The 14556-nt window shown below is 42.1% G+C and overlaps 1 protein-coding gene across 9 annotated transcripts in view; it reads left to right on the top strand.

The window, feature by feature from the left end:
* The window catches only part of arnt2 (aryl hydrocarbon receptor nuclear translocator 2), a 476833-nt gene that overhangs the window by 260107 nt on the left and 202170 nt on the right, over positions 1-14556 (top strand). The gene's annotated exons all lie outside the window — the stretch shown is intronic.

The raw sequence follows: 14556 nt of genomic DNA, 5'->3' as shown, positions 1-14556 counted from the left end.
TAATCAGGATGTGGAAAGGTGAGTGAAACTTGATGAAATTACAATCATGAGGAAAGCAGTACCACATAAGCTAATGGAACTGTGGACTGACAAGTCTCTGAGTCTGATGGACTTTATTCTGGGCTCATAAAACAGATGATCGAGGAGCTGTTAGAACTGTTGGTGTTTAAGTTTCCAAAATTCTCTCAATTTCGGAAAGGCTCTGTCAGACTGGATAGTAGCAAATGTAATCCTATTGAAAAAGGCCAGAGGCAGGAAACCATAAACCAATTAGCTTTATGTCTCATTGGAAAGGTGTTAGAATCCATCATTAGAGATTTGAGCTGCATGTATGGAAAATCTCATGTGGGCGGCACTGTGGCACAGTGGTTAGCACTGCTGCCTCACAGCGTCAGAGACCCGGGTTCAATTCCCACCTCAGGCGACTGACTGTGTGGAGTTTGTACGTTCTCCCCGTGTCTGCGTGGGTTTCCTCTGGGTGCTCCAGTTTCCTCCCACCATCCAAAGATGTGCAGGGTCAGGTGAATTGGCCATACTAAATTGCCTGTAGTGTTAGGTAGGGGGTAAATGTAGGGGTATGGGTGGGTTTTGCTTCGGCGGGTCGGTGTGGACTTGTTGGGCCGAAGGGCCTGTTTCCACACTGTAATCTAATCTAAACTAGAGTCAGTGTAATTTTAACAGTAAGGTCCTAGGGTGTGTTGCTGAGCAAAGATAGCTTGGAGTGCAGGTTCATAGTTCCTTGAAAGTGGGGTTGCAGATAGATAGGATAGTGAAGGCGGCGTTTGGTATGCTTTCTTTTATTGGTCAGAGTATGGAGTACAGGAATTGGGAGGTCATATTGCGGCTGTACAGTACATGGGTTAGGCCACTGTTGGAATATTGCGTGCAATTCTGATCTTCCTATCGGAAAGCTGTTGTGAAACTTGAAAGGGTTCAGAAATATTTATCATGATGTTGCCAAGGTTGGAGGATTTGAGCGACAGGGAGAGGTTGAATAAGCTGGGGCTGTTTTCCCTGGTGCATCGAAGGCTGAGGGGTGACCTTACACAGGTTTATAAAATTATGAGGGGCATGGGTAGGAAAAATAAACAAAGTCTTTTCCCTGGGGTCGGGAAGTCTGGAACTAGAGGGCAAACGTTTAGGGTGAGAAGGGAAAGATATAAAATAGACCTAAGGGGCAACTTTTTCATGCAGAAGGTGGTACGTGTATGGAGTGAGCTGCCAGAGGAAGTGGTGGAGGCTGGTACAATTGCATCATTTAAAAGACATTTGGATGGGTATATGAACAGGAAGCGTTTGGAGGGCTGGGTGCTGGCAGGTGGGACTGGGTTGGGATATCTGGTCGGCATGGACAAGTTGGACCGAAGGGTCTGTTTCCGTGCTGTACATCTCTATGACTCTCTGACTCTAAGATGCCACATTATTGTGGAAACTCAGAGCTCGTGGAATAGAGGTAGCATGGTTAAAGATTGGCACTTTGGGTGGTAGAAGACTGAGTATACATAAATGGTTCTTCATCTGATTGGTAGGATGTGACAAGCGGAGTCTTGCAAGGATGTGTGTTGGGTCTCAACTTGCAGTTTGCATCGATGTCTTAAATGAGAGGATTAAAGGCCAGGAATCTAAACTCACAGACAACACCAAGATAGGAAAATATCTTGTGAAGAAGATATAAGGAAGTTGCAGATGGATAAAGATAGATTGATTGAGTGGGCAAAAATCTGGCATATGGAGCATAATGTGTAAAAATGTGAAATAGTTCATTTTGGCAAGAAGAATGAAAGAACAGAAAGAACAGGATAGCAACTGCAGAATTCCAAGCTGCGGAGGGGTTTTTGTGTTCTGTTGCATGACTGCAGGTTTAGTATGTAATCAGAAAGGCTAAAGGGATGCTATCCTTTATTAAGAGAAGAGTTAAAAACAAAAGTAAGAATGTTATGATTAGATTAGATTAGATTAGATTCCCTACATTATGGAAACAGGCCCTTCAGCCCAACAAGTCCACACCGACCTTCCGAAGAGTAACCCACCCAGACCCATTTCCTTCTGACTAATGCACTCAACGCTATGGGCAATTTAGCATGGCCAATTCACCTGACCTGCACATCTTTGGACTGTGGGAGGAAACCCACGCAGACACGGGAAGAATGTACAAACTCCACACAGACAGTCTCCCAAGGCTGGAATCGAACATGGGACCCTGGAGCTGTGAGGCAGCAGTGCTAACCACTGAGCCACTGGTTCAGTTATACAGGAAATTAGTGAGACCACAGCAAAAAAAACTGTGTACAATTTTGGTCACCTTATTTAAGGAAGAATTTAAATGGATTGAGGTGGTTCAGGGGTGCTTTACTCGATTGACACCTGGAATGAGCAGGTTGATAAATGAGATGCGGTTCAATAGGCTGGGCATGCTTTCACAGGAGTTTAGAAGAGTTAGAGATGACTTGATTGAAGTGTGCAAGTTCCTGAATGGTCTTGATAGGATGTGCCAGAAGAAAGGGTGCTGTTCTAAAATTAGGGGTTGTTCTTCCAAGACAGAGCTGAAGACAACTTTTTACTTTGGGGGTTTTGGGACTTTAGAACTCTATGCATCAGAAGCAGTGGAGTCATTGAATATTTTTAAGATAGAGGTGGATAAGTTCTGATGAAGAGTCATCTAAGACTCGAAACATTAGCTTGCTTTCTTTCTTTGAGTGCTATCTGACCTGCTGTGATCTCCAGCATTTTTTGATAGCCGGGGTAATTAAGGGTTATTGGGAGTTGGTGTGAATGTGGAAGTTGAAACGCAAGCAGATCAGCCGAGATCTTATTGAATGGTGATGCAGGCCTGTGGGGCTGAATGGTCAATTCTGCTCCTATTAGTATGTTCGTATATGAGCACCATGACTGTGCACATAAATATGTACCCCAATGCACATTTTATGTAAAGAATTCCATGAGAACTAGGCTTTTAAATAACTTATTTGATTATGCAAAATAAAACGTGCAGCAGGTAATCAGAAAGTCTCATGAACTATTGGCTCTTATTTCAAGGGGTTTGAAGAATAAGAGTAGGGAAGTCTTACTGCAACTGTGCAAGGTGCTGATGAGACTAGATCTGCAGTACCATGAGTGATATTGGTCTCCTTATTTAAGAAAAGATTGGAGTCACTAGGTTCAGTAAGATGATCCGTTATGAGGAAGGATTGTTCTAATGAGCAAAGGCTAAACAGGTTTGGACTGTACTCACTGGAATTTAGATGAATGAGAAATGATCTCGTTGATATATGGAGAGGTTACTTCAGGACCAGACAAAGATAAATGAAAGGATGTTGCTAGACTAGGCTCAGAGCAGCATCTGGATGTCTGACAATGTGGATGTGCTGCTGTGAGGTTCATGCAAGGTAACATTCAGTATTAGGACATCATGTTGAGGTTGTTCAGGATGTTGGTGAGGCCACTTCTGGCATACTTTGCCCCATTCTGGTTGCCTTATTATAGGAAGGAAATTATTAAACCGGAGAGGGTTCAGAAAAGATTCATCAGGATATTGCTGGGAATGGAAGGTTTGAGTTACAAAAGTAGGCTGAATAGGCTGGGATTTTTTTCTTTGTTGGAGTTTGAGGGGTGACCTTATAGAGATTTATAAAATCATGAGGGATATAGATTAGGTGAATGGCAGGCATCTTTTCCTAAGGGGCAAGGAATTCAAGACTAGGGGCATATTTATGAGGTGAGAGAAGAAAGATTTTAAAAAGACATGAGGGGCAACTGTTTTACAGAGAAAGTGATTTGTGTGGAATGAACTTCCAGAGGAAATGGTGGCTGAGGGTACAGTTAAAATGTTTAAAAGGTATTTGGATAAGTACATGAATAAGAAATGTTTGGAAGGATATGGGCCAAGCACAGGCTAGTGGGACTAGTTTAGTTTGGGAAACTTGTTTGGCATGGGCAGGTTGGACCGAAGGGTCTGTTTCCATGCTGTGTGACTCTGACTCTAAGATTTAAGCAAGAAAAAGGTGGGAGTTACTGGGGAGAAGTAACAAAGGGAATGCCAGTGATAGGTGGCAGGCAAGAAAGGTGAAATGGCAAAAGGGATGAATGGTGCAAAGACAAATGGAGTGTACTGGATCAAATCAAGAAACAAAAGATGCTAATGGAGGAGATGTGAATGGCAGAATAGGGAACAGATGCAATCTGAAAGCAAAAAGAACCAAAGAAAATAAAATACGGAATGAATGAAAAACAAAATAAATACATGCAGCGATTACATCTGAAATTACTCCATGCTGGATCTAAAAGGCTGAAAAATTCTCAATCAAAAGTTGAAGTGCTATGTCTAGAACTTACTCTGAACTTCTTTGGAACACTACAGAATACTGAAGACAGAGTTGGTTTAGTTTGGGACTGGTGTGGGGAATTAAATTCAAAGGTGACCAAAATCTTGGCGTCCTGTTTGCAAAGACTGAATGTTCTGCATGTCACTCTGTATCAAATCAATCTTCGTCTGGCCTCATCACACCACAGGAGACAACTTCATCAGTAGTGAATACTGTATGCTAAATTGAAGTAAGTACAATTCAATTGCTGGGATTTTTGTTTTTGATTCATTCATGGGATGTGTGCATTGCTGGCCAGGCCAGCATTTCTTTGCCCAGCCTGGTTGTCCTTGAGAAGGTGATGGTGAGCTGCTTTCTTCAACTGCTGCAGTCCATCTGGTGCAGGCAAAACCACAATGCTGTGGTACACCACTGGTCACAGGCTTCTAGTCACACAAATAACCTTCAACCATCAGCCTCTGTTAGTTTGGCGTGTGTCTACTTCAATGGCAGGAACATCCGGAATAAGGTGGGTGAACTTGCAGTATGGGTTTGATACCTGGGATTTCGATGTGGCCATTTCGGAGACATGGGTCGAGCAGGGACATGAATGGTTATTGCACGTTCCAGGGTTTAGATGTTTCAGTAAGAACAAAGAAAATGATATGTTGGTGGGGTGGGGTTGGTTGGGGAGGGCGGCAGTGGTGACAGCATTTTTACTGAAGGTCAGTATTGCGGATGCAGAAAGGACTCATCTACTGAGCTGAGATTAGAAACAGGACAGGAGAGGTCTCCTTGTTGGCAGTTTTCTATAGGCCTCTGAATAGTTCCAAAGATGTAGTTGATAGCTTTGCAAAGATGATCCTCGATAAGAGCGAGAGTGACAGGGTAATTGTTTTGGGGGACTTCAACTTTCCAAATATTGACTGGGAATACTATATTTCATGTATCTTAGATGGGTCAGTTTTTGTCCAATATGTGCAGGATGACTTCCTGACACAATATGTAGACTGGCCAAAAAGGATTTGGTACTTGGTAATGAACTCGGCCATGTGTTAGAATTGGAGGTAGGTGAGCACATTGGTAATAGTGACCACAATTCAGTTTTGTTTACTTTAGCGATGGAAAGGGAAAAGTATATACCACGGGGCAAGAGTTATAGCTGGAGGAAAGGCAATTATGATGCGATTAGGCAAGATTTAGGATGCATAGGATGAGAAAGGAAACTGCAGGGGATGGACACAATTGAAATGTGGAGCTTATTCAAGGACCAGCTACTGTGGATCTTTGATAGGTTTGTACCTGTCAGGCAGAAAGGAAGTTGTCAAGCGCGGAAGCTGTAGTTTACTAAGGAAGTTGAATCTCTTGTCAAGAGGAAGAAGAAGGCTTATGTTAAGATGAGATGTGATGGCTCAGTTAGGGAGAGTTACAAGTTAGCCAGGAAAGACTGAAAAAGAGAGCCAGGAGGGGAAATTGTTGGTGGATAGAATCAAGGAAAACCCTAAAGCTTTCTATAGGTATATCAGAAATAAAAGAACAGTGAGAGTAAGATTAAGGCCAATCAAGGACAGTAGTGGGAAGGTGTGCATGGAGTCAGAGAATCTGGGAAGTGCTAAATGAATACTTTTCATCAGTATTCACACTTGAAAAAGACAATGTTGTCGAGGAGCATACTGAGATACAGGCTACTAGACTAGACAGGTTCACAGGAGGAGGTGTTAGAAATTCTGGAAAGTGTAAAAATAGATATGTCCCCTGGGCTAGATGGGATTAATCCTAGGATTCTCTGGGAAGCCAGGGAGGAGGTTACCGAGCCTTTGGCTTTGATCTTTATGTTGTCATTGTCTCCAGGAATAGTGCCAGAAGACTGGAGGACAACAAATGTTGTTCCCCTTATTCAAGAAGGGGAGTAGAAACAACCCTGGTATATATAGACCAGCGACAGGAGAGGTCTCCTGGTTGTGGGTAAACTGTTGGAAAGGATTATAAGAGATAGGATTTATAGACATCTAGAGGGGAATAAATTGATTAGGGATAGTCAACACGATTTTGTGAAGAGTAAGTCATACCTCTCAAACCTTATTTGTGAGGTACCACCTCTTTGAGAAGGTGACCAAACAGGTGAATGAGGGTAAAGCAGTTGATGTGGTTTATATGGATTTCAGTAATGCATTTGATAAGATTCCCCACGGTAGAGAATTGCACAAAATGCAGAGGTATGGGATTGAGGGTGATTTAGCGGTTTGGATCAGAAATTGGCTAGCTGAAAGAAGACAGAGTGGTGGCTGATGGGAAATATTCAGGCTAGAGTTCAGTTACTAGTGGTATACTGCAAGGATCTGTTTTTGGGCCAGTGTTGCTTGTCATTTTTATAAATGACCTGGGTGAGGGCATAGAGGATGGGTTAGTAGATTTGTGGGTGACACTAATGTCGGTAGAGTTATGAATAGTGACGAAGGATGTTGTAGGTTACAGAGGGATACAGATAAGTTGCAGAGCTGGGCTGAGAGGTGGCAAATGGAGTTCAATGCGGAAAAGTTTGGAAGGAGTAACAGGAATGCATAGTACTGGGCTAATGGTAAGATTCTTGCTAGTGTAGATGAGCAGAGAGATCTCAGTGTCCATGTACATAGATCCTTGAAAGTTGATAGAGTTGTTAAGAAGGCATAGCTTTTATTGGTCGATGGAATTGAATTTCTGAACCATGAAGTCATGCTGCAGCTGTACAAAACTCTAGTGCGGCTGCACTTGAAGCATTGCATACAGTTCTGGTCACTGCATTATAAGAAAGATGTGGAAGCTTTGGAAAGGGTTCAGGGGAGATTTAATCAGATGTTGCCTGGTATGGAGGTAAGGTCTTATCAGGAAAGGCTGAGGGACTTGAGGCTATTTTCAATCAAATTTGTTAGACATACTGTCCCCCTGAACAAGCCATGTTTATCTTTGATTAATTCTTATTCCTCTAAGTGGGAATAAATTTCAAAAGTTCATTATGACTGTCATTGGACTTGCTGGCCTGTAGTTCCCTGGTTTATTTGTACCACTCTCTTCCTGAATAATGGTACAAAATCAGCTGTCTTCAAAACTTCTGGCACCTCTCCCATATGTAGACAAGATTTGAAAATTGATGTCAAAGCCCCTGCAATGTCCACCCTTGCTTCCCATAGCAACCCTGTGATACATCTCATCTTAGCCTGGGGATTTATTTATCTTCAGGAGAGTCTATCAAAATGGTGTTAAGCTTCTTGAGTGTTGTTGAGCCACACTCATCCAGGCAACACATTTCTGACTTGTGCCTTGTAGTTATTGGACAGGCTCCAGGGAGTCAGGAGATGAGTTTCTCGCTGCAGGATTCCTAGTCTCTGTTCTGCTCTTATAGTCTCTGTATTTATATGGTTGGTTTGTTTCAGTTTGGTCTTACCTTGGTCTTAGCTAAGGCTGTCTTACTGTGAGGTACTCACTGTGTCTCTCCCTCAGTTACCAAAAAAGTATCAGTACAGTTTCTTGCTTTTGCCTGAACTGGAAAATTTATCATTTTTTCCCCAATTTTCAGTGATCTCTTGTCTCCACATGGCCCATTTCAGATGCTTCTCATCGCCATGTTAACTATTCTGTCTCCATTTTAGAGGACAAGCTGTCAACTACTTTGCATAGCTACTTTGAAGTTTGAAAACACGTACTAACAGATTCAAGAACATTTTCTTCCCCACTGTTATCAGACTTCTGAACTTACTTTGATATATGATAGAGTTGATCTTTCTTTGCACCTTCTCTGTAGCTGTAACACTGTTTTGCATTCTGTTCTATTACCCTGGTGTACTTTCTTGAAGGTATGATTTGTCTGGATAACATGCAAAACAATACTTTTCACTGTATCTGAGTACAGGTGATAATGATAAATCAAATCTCACATGATGCTTCACATTAGGAGTCTCTTGCATTCCCACAATTTTTCTATTTCAGATGTTAACTATATACTCTTCCATACTGATTCTTCTTTTTTCTTCTGGAACAAGACATCTTCCCACCACACTTGACAATATCTGTTTCATTTCTGCTTACATTCCTCTCCTCTCTCTCATGAAAGAGTTCCTCTCGTTTCCACTATTCAATCCTTCAGCATTCAAAGGCACAACCTATCTGTAGCCAGTGGAGTGCCACAAGGATCAGTGCTGGGTCCTCTACTTTTTGTTATTTACATAAATGATTTGGATGTGAGCATAAGAGGTACAGTTAGTAAATTTGCAGATGACACCAAAATTGGAGGTGTAGTGGACAGCGAAGAGGGTTACTCAGATTACAACAGGATCTGGACCAGATGGGCCAATGCGCTGAGAAGTGGCAGATGGAGTTTAATTCAGATAAATGTGAGGTGCTACATTTTGGGAAAGCAAAGCTTAGCAGGACTTATACACTTAATGGTAAGGTCCGAGGGAGTGTTGCTGAACAAAGAGACCTTGGAGTGCAGGTTCATAGCTCTTTGAAAGTGGAGTTGCAGATGGATAGGATAGTGAAGAAGGCGTTTGGTATGCTTTCCTTTATTGGTGAGAGTATTGAGTACAGGAGTTGGGAGGTCATGTTGCGGCTGTACAGGACATTGGTTAGGCCACTGTTGGAATATTGCGTGCAATTCTGGTCTCCTTCCTATCGGAAAGATTAGATTAGATTACTTACAGTGTGGAAACAGGCCCTTCGGCCCAACAAGTCCATACCGACCCACTGAAGCGCAACCCACCCAGACTCATTCCCCTACACTTAACACTACGGGCAATTTAGCATGGCCAATTCACCTGACCTGCACATTTTTGGATTGTGGGAGGAAACCGGAGCACCCGGAGAAAACCCACGCAGACACGGGGAGAATGTGCAAACTCCACACAGTCAGTCGCCTGAGGCGGGAATTGAACCCGGGTCTCTGGTGCTGTGAGGCAGCAGTGCTAACCACTGTGCCACTGTGCCGCCCAAGATGTTGTGAAACTTGAAAGGGTTCAAAAAAGATTTACAAGGATGTTGCCAAGGTTGGAGGATCTGAGCTACAGGGAGAGGCTGAACAGGCTGGGGCTGTTTTCAATGGAGTGTCGGATGCTGAGGGGTGACCTTATAGAGGTTTACAAAATTATGAGGGGCATGGATAGGATAAATAGACAAAGTCTTTTCCCTGGGGTTGGGGAGTGCAGAACTAGAGGGCATAGCTTTAGGGTGAGAGGAGAAATATATTAAAGAGACCTAAGGGGCAACGTTTTCACACAGTGGGTGGTACATGTATGGAATGAGCTGCCAGAGGAAGTGGTGGAAGCTGGTACAATTGCAACATTTAAGAGGCATTTGGATGGGTATATGAAGAGGAAGGGTTTGGAGGGATGTGGGCCTGGGTGCTGGCAGGTGGGACTAGATTGGATTGGGATATCTGGTCGGCATGGACAGGTTGGACTGAAGGGTCTGTTTCCATGCTGTACATCTCTATGACTCTATCTGATTTTTGTACTGGTGGCCTCATCCCTTCCTGGTCAGGCAGATGGAACTCATCATGTGGCTCCTGTGCCGAATAGGTCAGACCAAGAGGCTTTCCAGGTTAAGGTCCCCCCCCATACCCATCCCCTTTGGGCCATGCTGCCATATGCAGGGCGCTTCCCCCTTCCCCAATTCCTTTCCTGGCCAAAGTATTTTCCAGTGGTTCACTTGCTTAATTTTCTTTCTTTCTTACTCTGCTTGCTGCTCTTTTAATCAGAAGTTGTTTCTGTGCAGCATTTAAGAGGTAGTATGGTGGCTCAGTAGTTAGCACTGCTGCCTCACAGCACCAGGGACCCAGGTTCGATTCTGGCCTTGGGCGACTGCCTGTGTGGAGTTTGCATAACCTCAAAGATGTGCAGTTTATGTGAATTGACCATGCTAAGTTGCCCATAGTGTTCCCGGATGTGTAGATTAAATGCATTAGTCAGGGGTAAATGTAGAGTAATAGGGTATGGGGATGGGTCTGGGTGGATTACTCTTTGGAGGGTTGGTGTGAACTTGTTGGGCCAAATGGCCTGTTTCCACGCTGTAGAGATTCTATGATTTACACAGATGCTGCCAGAACTGTTGAATCTTCTCACTATTTCCTGTTTTTATTTCAGTTTTCCAATATTTGTGGTATTTTGATTTTATATTTGAAAATACGATTTTAAAAATATTTTCATTTCACACTATATTATTCTGTGCCTGCATTGTATAAGTGAACTAAAGTTTTTACTTGTCTGTAACATTCTTTTCGACGTCTTATAATTATCAAAGGCATCACTGCTTCTCTGGTGGAATCTTTTTTCTCCCTCCTGCAGTAATGTAAACATTGACCTAATTTCAAACAACTCTTTTCGCACAAAATTTCTTATTAGCTGCTTAGATTGCAAAAAATGCTAGAAAAATTCTTTACTTTGGAATGTGGTTTCTTTACAGTACTGTTACTTGCAAATGTTCCACCTCGTGCTGCAATGTGGTTATAATTGTGAGGGGTAAATGTTGAAACAGGATACATTTCTCTGTCTTATATCTGTATTTATAATTGGATATATTTAATTAAAACCATTTGCATATGTAACACACACGAGTATTCTCCCAACTGTTGTGTAATGCAACAGATACATTTTATATGCAAGAATTTAAATTAGTTTATGGGCGGCACTGTGGCACAGTGGTTAGCACTGCTGCCTCACAGCGCCAGAGACCCGGGTTCAATTCCCGCCTCAGGCGACTGACTGTGTGGAGTTTGCACGTTCTCCGCGTGTCTGTGTGGGTTTCCTCCCACAGTCCAAAGATGTGCAGGTCAGGTGAATTGGCCATGCTAAATTGCCTGTAGTGTTAGGTAAGGGGTAAATGTAGGGGTATGGGTGGGTTGCGCTTCGGTGGGTCGGTGTGGACTTGTTGGCCCGAAGGGCCTGTTTCCACACTGTAAGTAATCTAATCTTAGTTGTTGCCTCAGAGCACTGATGCATGGGCCAGGCTATTGAGTTGTTATTGTGTCACAAATTGCTTTTTATCGTGCCTTTTTGCTTGTGGGAATCTTTCTAAAAGTTCAACAGATTGGGTTATTGACTTTTATCTTTTACAATAACATGATTGCATTCTCCAATCAGCTGGAGGAACTACGTGGCAAGTGGAGTGTTGTAACTACAGGTGACACTACAGTACTGCAGATGGTGCTGTTGACAGTACTTGCACTCTCAGTTAGATTTCGCATGTATTAAAAGGCACGCCATTAGAGAAAAGTATTTTCGATGGACTTAAAAATTCTCATTAGTGACTCTGTCCTGCACGTTTCAACCACCACATCTGTCTGACTTTTGCCACAATTGTCTGCTCATTTAGGTGTATCTCCTGTGACAACTGACTCATCTTGTGATTTTGTGCTGGTATAATTAACATTCTTTTATTCAATACTATTATGTATCTATCCAAAGATGTACATTCAGCGAACTACTGTTCCACTTAGCAAAATCTTTTTGCTGGTAGTTCGGGACAAGAGTGTGCAACTCCTTATTAGAAGAAACCACTCCAGTCATGAACAGTGACTGCCCTGGTTCATTGTATTCTTTTTGTATGTTATATAGAACGCTTGGGGCTATCTAGTACATCAATCCTCAAGTAATCCATCAGTTTATTTTTCATTGATTCATGGCATGCAGCTTGGTAGCTCAACCTTACTGGCAATTTAACTTCTGATTATCTTAATGCAAATACATGTCCCATGCCACTCATGAGCAGCCAACACTTGGATTAAGGACTAATGCCTCTCTTATCTACTTCATAGTGCAACTGGGTTTTTGCATACCCTAGAAGAGGAAGAGCGGAATATCATGAAGAAAATTTAAGCGTTTAAATTTGAATTGGGCAGATAGCTTCCATTTGACTGATTTTGTTTTCTCTGGAGGAGATGAACATTCCTATTTTCCTGCATATGTTATAATCTTACGTTTCAGTGAAAGAAAATCTTTATATGTAACATGGCACCTCCAGCAGTACTTCTGCACCATAATATTTTAAACATGTACCTTTAAGGTTTTTCCTAAGCACCTACCAATGATAATATGAGTAACATCATTGCTTAGCTCTGGGAGTAACACTGTAGGTCAGTGTTTATTTTTACTAACATTACAATATAATGAGAAGACAAACTTTTGTGAATCTGAGTTTAGCCTGTTATTTTTGAGAGAATGTATTCTTTCGTCTGAAGCCAATAAAATTGTTTTTGATCTCTCTGCTGTTTGTGTTATCAGGGATTTGATAATGTTTTCAGAAAAGTGAGGCTATTAAAACTAGTGCAGATCTGGTTTTGAACCTGTGAGCATCATGCACAGGTTTCCTTCCCAAGGAGAGATAAAGACATGAGCTGCAGTGGGAAACTTGGGCCTGTGTGTCATACCCAGCGCCAAAAATAACATCGAGACTATATCATTAGTTCCAGGGCTTGTTTTATCTATCATGTAATCGGAAGCCCCAGATTTGGATACTTGTATGAACTCTGTATCTTTTGCGACTCTTGATAGGGTGGGGCATATGTTACTGTTGAAAGAAGGGTGTTGGTTGTGACCTGAAAAGAAGAAAGCTTTTTCAAGGATTTAATCACAACTGTCTAAACAAAAGCAAATCCATTATGTAATCCATCTGGAGAGTAAGTATTTGAGTCAAATAGATAAAACAGTGGAGCTAACATTTTCTCCTTAAATGGATCTGATTTGGATAAGTAATCTTTTTCTTATTTATTTGTGAATGTTACCTTGAGAAGATGATGGGCTGCCCTCTTGATTTTGACTCAGTAACACTGAAGGAACGGTGATGTATTTCCAAGTTAGGATAGTGAGGCATTTAGAGGGGAACTTGCAGTTGGTGGTATTCCCCATGTATCTGCTGCCCATATTGCTTCTCATTGGTAGTAATCGTGGATTACTTGGTGAATTTTTGCATTGCAAATTGTAGATAGGCACATTGCTACTGAGCATCGGAGGTTGAGGGAGTGTATGTTTGTAGATAATTGTCCCAATCAAGCAGGCAACTTTATCCTGGTTGGTGTCAAGTTTCTTGATTATTGTTGGAGCTGCACTCATTCTGGCAACTGGACAGTATTTTATCACACTCCTGACTTGTGTCTTGTAAATGGTGGACAAGTTTTGGGAAATCCAGAGATGAATTACTCACTGCAGTATTCCGAGCCTCTGACCTGTTCTTTGTAGCCACAGTATTTTTATGGCTAAACCAGTTCAGGTTTTGGTTAATGGCAACCCCCAAGATGTGATGCTGGGCAATTCAGCAACGGTAATAGTTTTTAATATCAATGGATGGTGTTTAGATTCTCTCTCCATCATTACCTGACATTTGTATGGCGTAAATGTTACCTGTCAGCCCAAGCCTAGATATTGAGCACGAACTGCTATGTTTGGACATGAACTGCTTCAGTGTCTGAGGAGCTGTAAATGGTACTGAACATTATGTATTCATCAGCAAATGTTGCCTAATTCTGACCTGTGGAGAGTTAATTGATGAAGCAGCTGAAGGTGTCTGAAATACTGAAAATTCTGAAATTTAGCTGTTTTGTCTTTGAACCAAGACTATAACCAGGTCAGGAAATGAATGAAATATTAACAGAAATTGCTGGAAAAGCTAAGCAAGTCTGGCATCTTCAGTGTAGAGAAATCAGAGTTAATTTTCAGATCCAGTGATCCTTCTTTAGAACAGAGTGGCCTTGGTAGAATCTAAATTGCTTTTCTGTTAGAAGTGTATTGCTGAGCAGGTGCTGCATGATAGCACTGTGGATCAGCCTTTGCTTCATTTTTTCTGGTGATCAAGAGCAGACTGATGGGGCAGTAATTGGCCAGGTTGAATTTGTCCTGTGTTTTGTGTACAAGACATATTGGGCAATTTTCCACATTGCTGGGTAGATGTCAGTGTTGTAGCTGTGCTGGAACAGTTTGATTAGATGCACAGCAAGTTCAGGAACAGATGTCTTTGATGCTATTGCCAGAATGTTGTTAGAGTCTTTGCACAATCTAGTGCCTTCATTTATTTTTTGATTATCATGTGGAGTAAATCAGTATTGAGTACAGGAGTTGGGAGGTTAAGTTGCGGTTGTACAGGACATTGGTTAGGCCACTGTTGGGAGTATTGCATGCAATTCTGGTCATCTTCCTGTTCGAAAGATGTTGTGAAACTTGAAAAGGTTCAGAAAAGATTTACAAGAATGTTGCCAGGGTTGGAGGATTTGAGCTATAGGGAGAGCTGAACAGGC

The sequence above is a fragment of the Chiloscyllium plagiosum genome, unplaced genomic scaffold (genome assembly GCF_037043375.1).
Source record: "Chiloscyllium plagiosum isolate Xiang-an unplaced genomic scaffold, Cpla_swu_hap1 HiC_scaffold_39, whole genome shotgun sequence".
In the NCBI taxonomy this organism is placed as follows: Eukaryota; Metazoa; Chordata; class Chondrichthyes; order Orectolobiformes; family Hemiscylliidae; genus Chiloscyllium; species Chiloscyllium plagiosum.
Note: the sequence above shows the minus strand (reverse complement) of the source record. Positions and strands in the feature narration are given on the sequence as shown.